The sequence below is a fragment of the Anser cygnoides genome, chromosome 9, assembly GCF_040182565.1.
Source record: "Anser cygnoides isolate HZ-2024a breed goose chromosome 9, Taihu_goose_T2T_genome, whole genome shotgun sequence".
NCBI classification, from domain to species: Eukaryota; Metazoa; Chordata; class Aves; order Anseriformes; family Anatidae; genus Anser; species Anser cygnoides.
The window spans coordinates 24,362,284-24,375,461 of NC_089881.1; the positions used below are offsets into that span (position 1 = coordinate 24,362,284).

Below are 13,178 nucleotides of genomic sequence, written 5' to 3' on the forward strand. Positions count from 1 at the left end.
ATCCATCAGTTCTTACAAGGGCCCCAGGTTTTCTGAGAACTCATACCAGCAGTTTTCTCCTTCCATTATGCAACTTTGAAGAGGAAGAGTGGAATGAGCAAGAGGCTTTGGGGGATATTTGACAGGTATTTGGTTTAGAAGATCAATAATAAATTGACTGTAGAGTCCAAGGCCACCACAAACAATTATTGATACCCTCAGCACAACAGAGATCTGTGAAACCTGAGGTGCTGCAAGCGGTGCTTGTTGCTGCCAGTTCTTACTGCCATCCCCAGCCCGATGAGCTAGGGAAGGGGAAGACAAAACAAGAGCCACTGGTGCACTTGGACGTGTCACCAGCTATTTTTTCAACATGGATTACAAGAAGTTGAAGACCTGAATAGTTGTGGGGACGAGCCAAACACAGGGATCTACATCCCTCTTCAAAACACAAGACTAGGCATGCAGTCAGTACGTAGTGTGGGAACCGTCCAACATTTTCCTCCACACCTTTCCCTTTAAGGTCTCCAGCACCGCAGCGAGAAAAAATGCTTCTGTTTATTCAGAAGACAAGCTCATTTGAACTGATGAGTCCAGGCACAAACAGGACTCTTATCAGGCATTACAGCAGCACCAGAGACAGACACCCCACCTCTGCACGCTTCACACCTGAGCTCAGCACCCCTTTCCCAAGTCCTTCGACAAGCAGCTCTAAGAGAAGTCCTCGGCTAAGGCAGCAGTTCCATGGCCCTCTGTAAATACCACTGCAGTGATAGTGACTGGCAACACTTCATCTAACTACAGAGATAGCATAAAAGGACGATTTGTTACTGTCACCCTGATTTGATATTTCAAATAATCCTGATAGGTGGTAGTCTTATTAGTCACTATTTGACATTATCTTCTACGACATCACATGAAACCCACAATCACTCAAAACAACATTTCCTTCCTCCCTTTTCTGCTCGTAATAGTCAGGTATTAAACACAGCTCATCTTGGGCCACTAAAGCATCAGTGTAGGACTGCAGCTACAGTTGTTTCTTCCTAAAAAAAGATTTCCTAGCAGACTGGGAGTGTTCACAGCAAAATTTATACCACTTTAGCAATAAAATCAAAGTCATGTTGTGGAAACAGCATAAAAATGCATATTTTAGTGACAAAATCTTGTAAATCCTAGCCTAAAATACTGTTGAAATCATCTTTTTCTTGCAAAAACATTGAAGAGTATATCCTTACCAAGTGAACGCAGGTCATATGTTTGAATGATTGGGATTCATGAAGTGGCTCAGAACACATTTAGCTGTCTCAGCATTTTAGGGCTTAAGTTAAAAATATGAAGCAATAAAATCCAAATGTGATTATTCAGTAGGTGCATCTGGTCACTGCTGGAGAACAGCATCTGAACAATACTGTTCTGCAGGCAGTTCGAGTACGGGATGCTGGCCAACACAGCGCTGGGTTTTTGAACGAAGCAGCCACTTTAAATTCAAGCCAAGGCTATGCTGGAGGCGGCCCAGGAGAACCTCCCTTGGAGAGCTGCTCCCTGGTGCTCCGAGGACCCCGAGTGCCCCTGCTTGCCACCAGTATCCCCCAGCAGACTTTCTCTCCATCACCAGGTCAACCGCAAGCGTTTGCCAGAAGTTTGAGCCTGAGGATTTTTGCACTAAATGCACATAGTTTCAAGTTCTTTAAGTGATGGAAAGATGCCCAAGGTTAGAAAGAGCGAAGAGATGCAAGTTAAAAAAGAAGAGAGCCACACATCATCTTCCTCCATTTCTTTTTATATGGAAAAAGAAGGAACTACTGTTATCAAGACGTATTTACAGCGTTCTGCCATCTCCTGGGCTCAGTAGGAGCAAGTTTCCCCCGTGCTCTTTTTTTTTTTTTTATTTTAAGGGAAAAAATGGAAATAAAACTTAGGGGAGGCAGGGGAAGGACTGAAATAGTAAATAGTTCTAGAAAATGGGTTGGGAAAAAAAAATAGCAAAGAGGAAAACAGGATGGAAACCTTTGATCCTAGAGCATGCATTCAAGCCTTGGATTTATTCCCTTCATTTGAAAATTGCAGCAATGTGACCTGGAACATCAATACACTGCTTTTGCCTAGACATGTACTTTCACTTCACATATAGATTTCCTGAAGAAAAAAGTCTGAAAGACAAGACAGTCACACAGAGATAACTTACAGCTCTTCTCTCCCAAGAAGCAGAAAATCCAGCAGGAAATCCACAGCCAAAGAGAGGCCAAAAGAGGTGTTATAAATGTCCCAGGGCTTGTCTCCAAGGGAGCGCTATATGGTGGTGGTCCATGCAGATGCAGCAGCTCTTTGCTGCTCACCTTCCTCACTTCATGTAAGAGAACCACTGACGATATGGACTCACAGAAGCTTTGCATTTCTAAGCACTAGAGGCTGACCTGGCTCAAGAGCTCTGCTATAAATAACTTATTTATTTTAATAGAAGGATTTTAGGGAGGAAACAGTGGAAAATAGTCCAAAAACACACCATTCCTCAAACTTCCTCAGGGTGTCAAGAAAGTGCCAAAACCAGACGGTGCTGATCAGACATAAAAATCCAAAGGGCGATGCAAATGTAGAGAAAAACACTGTCAGGGAAGATTGGCATTGAGTCAGGGAACTCTGCCTGAAGCAGAGGAATCAGGAGTCGTCTTGTGGAGCCCATGAACCTGAAGAAATTAGAGATGCCTTCAGGAGGGCAACAGTAAAATAAAATATTCAAGCTATAAACATGCTTTCTCTGGCAGTGACCCCAGCACAGCAGTTAAGATAAGCAGAACATGTCCCTAAAGACTTTCTGACCCCCAAGACACTGACCATGTCCCAGACAGCAGTCACCAGCACACGGAGATGCAGTGACCATTACAGGCCTGCCACTGGGTCCATCTGAGTCCACCGGCCGTGGAAATGCCAACACTCACACAAATGAATGAGTCTGATACAAACGAGGGGGAGCCTGCTCCAGAAACTTTGCCACAACACTAAATTCACAAGGGTTGAGCAGACATGCAGGTCTATCAAAGAGGATTACGTGCTTTAGCTTAGCATCACTCTTCTGCTGCACACAGGCAGAAGAAAGAAGTACAAGCAACGCAACTTCCGACTCAGCTAGCATTAGCTTTACACTCTCAGTAACGACCTGCCTTACATTTCAATAACAAGTTGAACTGTACTTTAAAATACATCATATTTTACTCAAGTAATTAGAATTTTCAGCATGACCTTTAAGATACAGTGAAATGCGTAACTACACATCTTAAAAGGGTAGGGTAAAACACATTTAAAAGTAGATAGACCAAAGGAATACACACCTCAACACCACAGCTCCAAAAGCATTCAAAGCTCTTCCCAGAAGAAACTTATCAAGTCATGAAAGAATCATTTAGCATTGCCATGAGGACTAACGTGAGTCTTGTAAATTATTTACTCTGTCCTCATACTACAGGGAACAAGGGAAAGCTTGCAGCAACATCAATACAAGACATGGTTATCAGCCTTTCACTTTTGTTTTGTCAGCCTGCTCGTGTGCTTTGAAATTTTTGAATGTTTGAGCTCATTGAAGAGATACAACAATCTTGTCTACATATATGTACAACTAAAGCTGTTAAGAACTTGGATCTCATTTTAAGCACTATCTTTTCCTGTAAGCACTCCAAAGGTGATCCATAAAGAACATCCGAGATTTAATTTGGGGTCTTCCACAAAGAGCCATTAGCTTATCATGGTTAATAGCAACAAACAAATGCTGCCACTGAATAGATGTTTCAGTAAGAATAACGCCTTGTCACTCATTCCAACATATCCTTCATCTGTCTTCCACTTAATCTTCTTCATCTGTGCAATTTCCAGACAGAGAATGTAGTAATTAAAACATATGCAAAAAAAAAATCTTTACATGACATTTTATTGTGATTTACTCTGCTTTCTTACTCTGATGTATAACGAGTATTTTGAGACAAGCCTTATTCTCAAGGCTAGGTAAAAGGAGAGGAACCACACATAAATTGCTTGAGACACCAGCACATGGTTCCCTAGCCATGCAACATGGGAGAAGGCGGCTGCAAGCAGCCCAGCTCCCCGACCAGAGCCAGCCGAGGATCCGCCAACCAGCAGCAGCTGCCCTGGCTGGCACGTTTCCATCCTGAGCAGTTGTACTCTTGCCAGTTAAAATCACCACTGTAAATTGCAGTTGTGTTGAACGTTATTGAGCTATAACCTCTTAACCAGCAGGCATTATTCAGAACTAAGTGACTTTCTAGCTTGCTTGTTTTATTATTTCCCAATAGCTTGCAAGACCAACACAACCAGGAAGAATATTTTAAGTCCCGTTTCTCTGCAGTCACACCGGTTACTGAGTTCCATGTAGGTACATCCATGCAGATCACCGTAAGCAGCAGCATTGTACATGGCAGATTCTGACTACAGAGATATAATATTGTGCTTAAGATAAGGCACACAGTTTAGTATGAAATATCATCTTCAGCTTTACTTTTCAGCTATTAAAAATATTTTTAAAAATATTAAAAAGCAAAAATTTTACTGGCTGGTAGTTCATGTCAAGAGGCACATGAGGAAAAGGGCCACAACAGAAGATCATCTGTGGATTCAGAAAAAGCTGAGAACATGTAAATTGCCTGCAATTCCCCTATTGAAAATCTCCTTTTCCACCAAGATATAAATGTAAGAGTTCAGAAGCACAAGATGCTGACTTTTCCACTGAACTCACTAGCACTGAGTCTTTTCCTTCCCTGTTCTTCATTCAGCCTATATTGTGCAACTGCCCAGTTCAAGACACTCAGGGCAGGATAGAAAATTGAAGGACCTTTCCTTTTCATTACTATTTTGACTATTTTCCTTGCTAACTTGGAAATCTTTCACTTGCCACCATCTCCTTCCATCACCAATTACGAGAACTCTATGGATAAACAAGGTAAAAGTTTCTTCTTCCATTTTTGTAGAGATTTACGCAAGTGCTCAGCACCTAAAATGTCAACAGATCACAGACCTGTGAAGAACCACGTAATACAGCAATAAGAAAAGCGTGGGGACAACCTCCTAGTCAGTCTTACTTCAAAGAGATGGACAGATCCTGATCTGACAGCCTTGCTAGGAAACTTTATACATATACAGAAGACAAATGAAAGTGTCCAGATAGGAGGGAAGAAAGAAAATATTTTCCTCTTGTCTTTACCTCTTTCACGCTTAAACATAACTGACAAACACACACCATCCCTATTTCAGAAGGAAAAAAAAAATAATAAAAAAGGCTACATTTAGGAATTAGGCCAATTGATATCTCCTAGAGTGGATACAGAAAGGAGCCTGTTTCAGAAGGGCTCAAGTCACCATCCAACAATTGAGGCACAGATGTGGGAAGAATATTGAGCTTTGGGGAATAACCAGATTTTTTTTTCCAATAAGTAGAGCACATTATTTTCAAGTGGTTAACTGAGAATAACTCTTGCAGAAGTACAATATAACAGTAATTATTCCAAAATCAATTGCACAAAAGGGTTCATTTTAAATCATATTATGATTGCTGGATTAAAGTAGTTATTATATAATCGGATAGCAATTACTCCACCTTAATAATTTCTGGGTTTCTAAGGGTGAAAGTGATAATACAAGCTACAGCAGGTGTCAAATTTTAGACTTTGTGAAACGAATATTCTAAAGGCTGGAAAGAAACAAACATATTAGCATATAACAACCACAAGCATAGAAGAGAGCTAAAAATATAGAAATACTTCAACCCCCATGCCTTGAGCAGACATTCAGGAACAGTTCACTCGTGAAAAAGGGCTTTCAACATAGCGTTTATATCGCAAGGAAAGAATCACCACAAAATGGACCTCAAAGATCCTCTATAATGCTGATAATAAACTTGAGCATCTATGATTTGGGCCCCTCTTTACCAGATCAGCAAAACAAATCTCAAACAACTCGCCGATTCACAGGACACTGTAGAGATGTGTTCCGGAAAAAAGTGTCCTTATCACACCTGTTCTTCTTCGAGCTTCTGCCAACTCATTTACTGCAAAGGCAGCATCCATATTGTTTTTCCTGTTGTTTTTTTTTTTTTTTCCCTTATCTTGTTTCTCTTTAATTTCAAAGTCCCTTCTTGTTTCTTAAGTACTAGGTGCCTCTTGCTTTTCGATCATGTCTCACTCAATGAGCAGCTCTTTACCAGATCCCAACAAAACCTCTCAGAAGAGAAGAAAGGAATACAACTAAGAAACAATCCTCTTTGCAACCTACTCTGATTCTTTTTTTTTTTTTTTGTGATGGCTTTTACTTAATCCCAACACCTGAAAGAAATGCACGCTAAAGTACCAAGGCAATGAGGTTCTTCCCAAGATTCAAGAGCCTGCCCACAAGGCTGTAGGTACAGGAACAGAAGCTTTGTTTCTCGCTTCCTTAGAGCAAAAATCTCATCCATGCCTCAATGCACACCTAACAGCTGTAGCAAGAAGGTAGAACTAAATACACAAAGTCCTTACTATTCTTTGAAACACACTGTTCTTTGGAGGAGAATATACTCTATTGGATTACAAACTAAATGGCAAGTTAAAACAGAGTCTACCTAGTTTTTAAAGGACAAATATTTGAGACATGCCACTGAATATAAAGACCATTTGGCAAAGTAAGTAGACACTGAGGTTCAATATATACTAAAAGTAAGTGCCCAAAGCTTAACACAGTTAAGACAAGGGAAAAGTAAGCTCTTGGAAAGAGGTACATTCAGTAAGTCTAAAAATCAATATATAGGTAGTTCAACACACCAATTTACAAACCATTCCATTAAAATAGGGAAAGAGAGAAAAGTAAACCTTGAAACGCAGGCAGGTAACAACATAAGTAGATTGATTTCTATCACCGTGTGTTTCTGCAGCATTGATTTCATTCTGTAAGCATCTGCAGTAACTGAACAATTACAGGTGATACATGATCAAAAACCTAACTAGTTAGGTTTCACTTCAAAACTCCCTACCAACAAAAAACATAAAGAAAAACAGTAAGAGAAATAAGTGTTTTAAGAATATTGCAACTGTAGAAATCGAAAAAAATGTGAAAGAGAGATGTCAAAAAAAGTTGTGGAAAAGAAAAAAGGTGCTTTCCATTTGGATTTTGCCCTTAGGAATACATATGCCATGAGTCTTACAGAACGAACCCAGTGATCTGGGTTACAATGGTGCAGGCAGTCTCGAGAGAGCAAATATGTGCACGTAAAAGAAAAAAAGCTAGCCACCTTAGATGGAAACCTGCACAGCCACAAGCCTTCCACTAGCTGCACTTGTGCAGCAGAGTCAAAACAGATATGGGTCTAACAGGACCACAGGTGTAGGACCACAGGCTGTGAGCGTGCGCCCTGCAGCTACCAGCCCTTCCCACCCAGTACCTGCTCGTTGAGGAGCAGCAGCTGCTCAGCTCCTGTTAACCAAGGACCACTCCTCCTTTTACAGCATTCAGCACAGTGCACTCTCACATATGAGCGAGCAGGAAGGAAAGAAGTATTCCCCAAGTCTGTGATTAATTTATGACCCGCAGTGTGAGATTTGCTTATACTACTTGCATAATTAGAAGTGCTGTTATTGGTTGTAAGGAACCGGTTTAGATTCCAGCAGTGCCGGAGAGCCACAGCTTCACACGCAAGCAGGGCTGTGTCTCAGTCCTAAAGCAAGCACCGAGCTCAACAGCTGCAGGGCAATCTCTGCTGTCCGCTGCCACCACTGCAAAATCCACCGTGCTTAAAAGCATTCCTCAACGTGCTGTAAGCAGTGAGACACTAAGCATTCTTTACCCTAAAAAGCAGACATCAGTGTTATAAAACATTACTGTAAACACACCTTTTATTATTGCAGAGGCATATCAACCATTTCCTCATCCCCCACCCAACGTTTTTCAATCCCATCTTTCTGCCTGCCTTTCATTAAGTCACCGCTGTGTCTAGCATAGGATACCAAGTTCTCCTTGAGCTCCTTGTTGACTTTACACTTGCTGAAGTGCGACAAGCCTGACACGTAGCCTTTGGAAATCTGTAAGATACTACACGAAGCTGGGAAGTCAAACTGCAGAATCCTAATACAGATTTCCACCTCCCCACCACGCACACCTCCCAGCCTGACACGTTTGTAGCACGTAGGTAAGACATCAGTAAGTGCAAGAGGACAAAGCAGAAAGATTTCCAGCCAAATATTTGCTCATCGCCATTCCTGAAGAAAAGCATCATAATACAGATAGGTGCTGGACTACCTGGGGAAATACATTAAAGACGATGTAGAAATAGCTACTCTACTGAAACCATTTCAGAGGGCAGGAAATTTTAGCAACTCTACTCCAGGAAAAGAGATTCCTAAAGATGAATGGCAGCAAGATGTGTCAACTCTTCATCATAAGCAATTTTTGAAACATTAAACCAAGAGCCATAAATAAACACTCTAATATTCCTTAGAAACTGAAAATGCATACAACTAATCCTCTTTCACTAGAAGGAGAAGCCAGTCATAAAAATAGTTATCACAGCTGTTCTTTAACCTCTTTATCCATCTCGTTTAGAAATGCAGAAAGCAGTGCCATTGTGCCACTAACAAAAGTTACGGCTTTCACGTTAACACGATCTCGCATCAACAATTGTGCTGACTGGTCTGTCGTGCCCTCTGATGAGCACTTCTGAGATGCAGCAAGAAAAGTTATTATGCAAAGAAAGAAATGTCGGGTGACTCCCATCCACGTGCAATTTTTAAACCCACAAATCCACAAGCTAGAGAAATTGGCAGCTGGCACTTCGGGTTGTCAGCTGCCAACTAAGCGCATTGTTTTAATTGTTGGAAATGATTGATTATGCAGCTGAGCTACCGTGGTAGCTGAACAATTTCACGACAACACAAACAATGGTAGTGTCACTCATTCTCCTCCAGATACGTGGTCAGATGGGTAGAGCAGTGCTGTTATGCAGTGCTAAATTACAGCAGCTAGTAGGAGAGCTACGATTATTTTCCCTGTCACTAAAGTTCAGCGTGTGCTGTTGCATCCACGTGGACACCCGTTGCCTGAACCGACGTGTATCATCAGTCTGGAGGTACGAGGCAAAAGCTATATATACAATACACAAATTCTGTGTCTTTTATATCCCACGTTTTACCTTACTGTAAGGATTCAGCAAAATTACTGGGCATCCAAAAAGCTCAAGGTATTATCGAATAGTGCGGCAGGTTTTGCATTATCTTGATCAACACACAGAGGAACAGCAGCTTATTATTGAAGTATCGTGGCTGCCTTCTGTTTTCCCCACAGAAGTGAGTTCATTCAGATCAACAGGACAAGACAGACCCGATACGCAGTAGAAAAGCAAGCCGGATATCTTCATTTGACCATCTTTCAGTCTCCTGTGCACACGAGACTGCCTACCACTGATGACCTCCCTTCCCATCCATTTAACTCCAAGTTCAACAGGGGTAAATACTAATCCAGGAACGCTGTCATGCCAGGTTTTCTTTTTCTTCTTCCTCCTCACGCTTCTGGGTTTTGTGGTTTTGTTCTACATTCTGGTGAGCTTCATCTCAGCAGCTGAGAGCCAAAAAGCTAATGGGCTGTTACAAACACAGCCTCCAGACTGTCAAATACTGAGAACAAAGAATGGGGGGAAAAGCGGGGGAGAAAATGTTGGCCACAGGCACTTTTGCAACTCCCAGTCCTAGAGGGTTGATTCTGGAGGAGCTTCTGGTTCATCAAGCAAACCTGACTCAGAGAGGCATACTGCTGTTGTTTTTTTTTTTCCCCCAGCTGCTCCATTGTTTATAATTACCAAATTTTTCATGCATCAGAATAAGGGCCTGATCCTCCAGGCTGTAAACACCAGCTGACAGATCAAGAGAAGTCAGTTCGCTACTGGAAATACCTAACAGTGATACTGCATGCTGCCCAATTACTCCCTCTCCAAAATCTCAATTTATTAGAAAGCTGTTAGGACATATACAAATTCCCTGTACCACAGGATAGTCAATGGCAATTTCAGCCATTACCAGCAAGTATTTCACTAAAGAGGGTAGTTTGGCACTGTGATGTTGAACCAGAAAGACTCCTCTGTGTTCAGCAGGCATGGATCAAGCTGAACTTCTGCTCTGAAGCCTACAAAGCCATGACACTGCTCCACCAGGACTTACACTGGGTCTTAGGCTGTCTTATTTGAACGCTTCTAGTGAGAGACTGCTTGGAGTCTTTCTGTACCTGCGCAGGTTGTCTTCTACGCCATACATCCTGCTCGTGGCTTTGCTTGCCCCTCAGCTCCCAGTCACAGCACTAAATAAGGACAGTGCACCAGGCTGTTCTGCCCCAGGCACTCACAGGCTTCACTGCCAAGCAAATGAACTGCTCCCCTTCAGGTGTTCAGAGTCAGTCATCAAAGCAACAAGCTTTAGGAGGCTTCAAAATAGCAAGATTTGGAGCTCAAAAATAATAATAATAATAATAATAAAGAAAAAAAAAACAGCTCCTCACCATGTCAGCCAGCCATGCCCTCCTTCTCAAGTCCCCTTCCTTTACACACAAGGCAAGGCAGCGGTGGATGGGAAGCCACCCCTAGGCTCAAGGCACAACAAGCAAGCTTCCTTCCTGCAGGATTGCTTCCCCGAGCACAAGAGAAAGCAAACAGCCAGCTGTGTCCCAGGGACAAGGCACAGGCTGCCATCATGCTCAGACCCAGGAGGCCGTGGCTCTCATTATCACAGATGTAGCTCCTCAGTACGTGCTCAGCCACTACAACCAAGTTGAGCTCAGCAGCCCTGGGCAGATCATCCCTTCCAAGCAGCCAAAAGACAAAAACACCCCACAATGCAACCCCCTCCTCAAGCTTGTATTTAGTGACAGGCTTATTACAGCTCAGCCCCGTTACCTTAAAGCAGCCCCCGCCTCCATCTTCAGAAACAGCCAAGAAGAAACGTCCAAACTTTCTGTAACCTTCAGCCCCCAGTCTCCACACCAACACCTAAGACAAACCTGTGCTTTCTTTTTCACTACTTCCCCTCTTCCTTCCTCTTCTGATAGGCCTCCCCAAAGCACCCTCCCTTCCTGAGCTTCTCTGCTAGCATCAGGTGTTTCTGGGCTGCATCATGGTCCCAGCTGGTAGACATCATGTTCCTCCTGAAAGTCTGCATCTTTCAAAATAAATGGTTTCAAATATTCTCATTAATAGTAGTAAACAGTGAATTGCGAGCTTCTACAAATGCAGCTGAGCTTACTAAAGATTTATTGTTACATCTTCATCATAAAACTGGACAGCAAAGAAATAGCAAAGTATTTTTTTATCCCTATCTTTCTGTGCTTCCCTTTGTCAGACGCTGGCCCAATATTTATATCCTCTTGCCTAAAGTCATTGACATAATGAATTAAGGATACTTGGAAAGTAGAACAGAAAATTAGAGGCCATTTCTGAAAGTGCAGTTGTATGTGATTTGCCAGAGGTCATACAGTTCATGAGGAGACAGAGAGCACATCGCCTTAGTTCCCTGCCCTTGGCTTTAACCCTTACACCGTGCATCATTGCTCATAGATCTCTGATTGGTAGGTGGTTTACCCAAATTACAAGGCACATAATGTGGTTACGTTTAGATACCGTATCTTTACCTAGAATAATTGTATGCATTTCTGGTGTTGAGCAGGTAAGATGACCTCTCTATCTCCCTCTAGCTGACTTCAGCTTCATGAGGAGTTTGGTAAGATCATTAGTATTTTTTTTTCTGTTACATGTAGTATATATTTATTTCTTCATATAATATAAATATGATATTGAAAAAGCCCAGAGAATTACCAAACACTGCAATATTCAAAGTCTAATGACTAAAAACTACATTCCAGTAAAGATTCGTTCTCAAAAGAAATTAAAACTTCTCTCATCTGTAGGGTCAGTGACTCAATTGGGACAAAGTATAATCGGTTCTTTCTTGAATTGACCAATCCTAACACTATCCTTCAATCAATTCACATATAGTTTTTAAGAGCACAACCACAGCTATGATTAGTGGAAACCTTCTAATGACGTTCACTGAAATATTTGACACATTTTAATAGGCTGTGGGGTTTGTACTTTTAGGCCAATAAAGAATATGACCACCACCACAGAATGACTTAAGGGACTATTACTAAGATGAAGAACTTCAGCTGTAGAGATCAGTTCTGCCTCAGCAATAAGACTGAATGTTATGAAAAGAAAGAGAATTGGCAGCTTTATGACCATAATTAATTTCTAAGAGTACCTATTCTGGAAGAAGTGTTAGTTGTGTTTTAACTTGATGCTTCAGAGCTAATTCCCATCTTAGAAGTGCTGGATAACCACTAAAAAATCTGGATAACAGTGAAGGGAGCATCTACAGGAAATAAAATAACTTGATATGACCTGAAGTTGAATGGCAAAGAACAACCATGTGCTGCCTAAGGACAAAAAAAAGATAAAACTGAAGACTGAAATCTTAGCAGACGTGAATAGTATGTGGACTACTTTTAAGGAACTCCCTGCCAGAGTACTATATAACATAAAATCATGCAATGGGTTTTGTAAACAGATCAATAACAACTTGCATGTAGATAGATTTTCTGTGTGTCCCATCACGACATAGACAGTAGGAATTTTTTTTTTTTTTCCAGTTTTGGATGAATGAAAAGTATGGACTCTTCATTTGGCAGCTTCTTGATCTGCTAGTAACAGCTACTTACTGCAACTGCAGCCTAAAAAAAACCACAATCCTGTTTTTAGCTAAAGAGAGACATTTGTATACCCTCCTGACAGAAATTAATGCAGGATTTGGAAGCCTCAGGATCAGACCATGAAATACCACTTGAGACACCAAAGCCTTTCAGTCCCCTAATTTTACCGGATTTTTTTTTTTTTTTTTTTTTTTTTAGGGTTACCTTGTGCATCTGTGGAGTCCCGTAGGTTGTCAAACAACTCCAGTTAAAGGCAAGCAATTAAGGGCAGGAGGCTGCAATCACCATGAGGTCTAGAGTCCAAGATACTGTGGAGGAATGCCATCTTCTGTGAAACAATGTCTCTTCCTTGAGATTAAGTCCTGCATTTAGCTATCCAAATCTGGCAGCCTATGCTTCTGCCTTAAAGCTTTCTCATTTGCACAGACAAGGAGAAAATACAGAGTCCTACAATGTTCCAGGAGAGCTTGGTTTTAAAAAAT

The 13,178-nt window shown here is 41.5% G+C and overlaps 1 long non-coding RNA gene across 1 annotated transcript in view; it reads right to left on the reverse strand.

Moving 5' to 3' along the window:
• Positions 1-11,798, reverse strand: part of LOC106043560 (uncharacterized) — a 73,586-nt gene extending 61,788 nt beyond the window's left edge. The window contains exon 1 of the long non-coding RNA XR_001211752.3: positions 10,889-11,798. This is a non-coding gene — a long non-coding RNA (uncharacterized lncRNA). The remainder of the gene's footprint in view (positions 1-10,888) is intronic.
• Between the last annotated feature and the right edge of the window lie 1,380 nt (positions 11,799-13,178).